Genomic DNA, 2905 nt, shown 5'->3' with positions numbered 1-2905 from the left:
AATAATTTCCGCATATAGGCAAACATCAAAGGTGTTCATCTATTTTACGTAATGGCTTTACCCGGGAAGAGTACAGCTTCACCTAAGGGTGGGTTGGAAGAGAAGATACTGACTAGCTCTCACACTCCCAACTTCAAGGCATTCTGACCAAAAGGTTTGGATTCAAACCTTCTATTCAGCACAGAAATAAATAGAAGGGGTTGCCCGTAAGCCTGCTCAAAGAGAGTAAGTGAGAACACAGCAAAACCATGCTCAGGCATGCATTTTTCTTAAATGCTAATAACCTGTTGGATTAGCAAGGAAAGTTCTACCTTGCTGCATGCTGCATCTGACTATTTTTTTGACTAAATCACTTAGGGAAAAAACTCAGAAAAGCAGATGAAAGTGAACAGTTTGGGGGTTTTGGCTTCATTTTGGTTTTAAGGTGGTTAAACAAGCAATTTTATTGCTTCCACTCTCCGGAAGCATTTTCTTTGTTTAATAACGGATGAGAGTTTAGCTAAGTAAATCCAAGAGGTACTCTTGTTTCTTCTCAACAAAGCAGTCGTCACCATCTGTTTGCACTTGCCAAACACACATCCAGTAAGACCAAGAGAGCAAGGGCTCCCATCTGCTCCGTTTCCCTTGCGTGGCAAGGAGGAGGACAGCAACCCGCCCACAGGAGCAGACAGCTTGCAAAGAGCCACCGCGCTCAGGAACACAGCCCACTGCTCAGAAATCACTGGCCTATAGAAGGGCTTTCCATAAAGGTACAAATGAGAAGGACAAAAGAAGGACCAAGTATCTGCAAGATCAGAGCAGAATGAGAAAGCCAAGAGCATAACTTGCAACACTCCAAAATGAAGAAAAAACAAACAACAACCTCTTACAAGGATGTCACATCATCTTGGAAGAACAGTGCCCTTGCCTGCGCACCAGCAGGACTCAACAATTCTTACTCCTGACATTTTCATCACGCGTTGTGGCAAGCCACTGGGCAGACCTCATTAGCCATATCCTCAACAGCTTTAATGGACGACTGTAGCACTTGGGACACACAAACAAATGACAGGCTAGCCGAGGCTGTAAGGGGAAGAAATAGTCCCATGCTACATCTACATATAACAAGCTGTTTCCGAGTGACAGGGGACTTGTACTGCAGAGGTAAAGGTGTCCATTTTAAATGACAAATCTACTCAGTGGGATCGCTGTCTTCACAAAGAGGCACTCTTACTCACCCTGCCACAAAGGCGGCAAAGAGGAAGGGAACCTATGAAGAACACACAGCCAGAACCAGAACTGAGCTGGGATGGCTGCCAAAAGTCTCTAGGCACATCAGACCGCAGCACACTCCACGTTCTTCACAGGTCTACTTGGCTACTGGCTAAATAACTATTTTGTCTCCCTCCCTCTTTTCTTCTGTAGTACTGTACATTGCTGACAGCGGCCTACTGCAACTTGCTTACCATAATTTAGCTTACTAAATGCAGTAATGCATTCAGGTATTTTATAGCACCTGAATCAGTAAATCGTTTTTTTCTTCACTGAACCTCCCAAGAAATACATCAAGGCCTGTCCTAGCCAAGCTAAAAACACACAGTACACAATTAGCTTCACATTTAACAGAAGGAAGCATGTTGCATGGAGTCAAACCTCTGCAAGTACGTGGAATGACAAACTGGGTATCTTCTCATCTCGTTACGCTCCTCCATGCTAGCAGCCGCTCCACTCCCAGTCTTCTCAGACACACCCTGAAGATCCATTTAGCCTAACTGGTTCTGTAAGCAGTACCAGACTCCCCCAAATGGGCAAGAAGAGTATAGGTGTGGAAAACCAGTCCCTAGAGGCCCACTAAACACATGGGAGAAGACATTCTTCAAAGCAATCTTTAAGAACTCCACATTTTCAATACACGGAGAAAGGAGGAGAACTTACATACTTAAGGGTAATTTATGGGCTTTAGAAGTCACCACCTAACGATGCTGCTACCTATCCTTGCAGCTGTTGGGATAAGCTTCCTTTGACCTGCAAGTTTATTTTCCACAGGATCCCTGCCTCTAGGGCAGTTGCCATCTGGCACTGCTGCAGCCTCTTCCACAGGCAGTGCAGAGTGTCATTTCAGAAGGCCTTTTATTTGTCGTTTCCCTAGATGCAAATTAGAAGGCCCTTTGGAAAAAAAAAACATCTACAGAGGGCCTTTGGTATGGAAGGCCAGGTAATGTTCACAAGCCCAGTGTCCTTTGTGTAGGCTACAGCTGGTAGAACTGGCCAACATCTCGTCTAATCACTGGTTATTCCCCCCCTCCCCCAGCCCCGATTTTCTGAACATAATGCTGCCATGAAGGTAAACATCTACTGATGGGAATCCCTTATCAGACAGGGTGCTTAGCCATTCAGTGACAACTCTTACTGGTGCCTTGCTTCCCCCCCATCCTCCCCCACCATATTTCAGCCATTATACCTCAGCAAACTGAAACAATGCAGACTCCTCGGTTTGTTTTACAGCTCCCGGGACTCCAGGCTGTGATGTGCTTGAGGAGATCTGTCAGGAAAACAATTATGTTTGTATTACCTAACTCTTCAGTTTCAGTATCAAACTTCAATGTGCTACATTCCTCATCCATCATACAGAAAGACTCCTGGGACCTAAGAACATGCAGATGAGTCCCAGCACACCTGTACAGTGAACAGTATCTGCCTTCCCAGGAGACATGGAAACGGGTGATCTGTGAAATAGCGATCTTGAATAGTTTTTCACAAGGCAAGTCTTTCCTAGGATCAAGAGAACAGGCTAAGGCTTTTTTGAAGGGCTTTTATTTGCCCACTGGTATGTCAAAAGAGGGTTAGCAACAAAAACTTAACACTATATTGTATTTCACAGTTCAGTGAAAGACACGAGACTGCAGACTAGTGGTGCTGATTGTGC

At 45.0% G+C, this 2905-nt stretch overlaps 1 protein-coding gene across 1 annotated transcript in view; it reads left to right on the top strand.

Annotated features, from left to right (window-relative positions):
- LOC104834249 (poly(A) polymerase gamma-like) overlaps window positions 1-2905 on the top strand; it is a gene marked incomplete at its 5' end in the record, with an annotated part of 38797 nt that overhangs the window by 30745 nt on the left and 5147 nt on the right.

The sequence above is a fragment of the Haliaeetus leucocephalus genome, unplaced genomic scaffold, assembly GCF_000737465.1.
Source record: "Haliaeetus leucocephalus isolate CR32 unplaced genomic scaffold, Haliaeetus_leucocephalus-4.0 Scaffold327, whole genome shotgun sequence".
Taxonomy (NCBI): Eukaryota; Metazoa; Chordata; class Aves; order Accipitriformes; family Accipitridae; genus Haliaeetus; species Haliaeetus leucocephalus.
The sequence above is the reverse complement of the archived record's forward strand: the minus strand, read 5'-3'. Positions and strand labels throughout refer to the sequence as shown.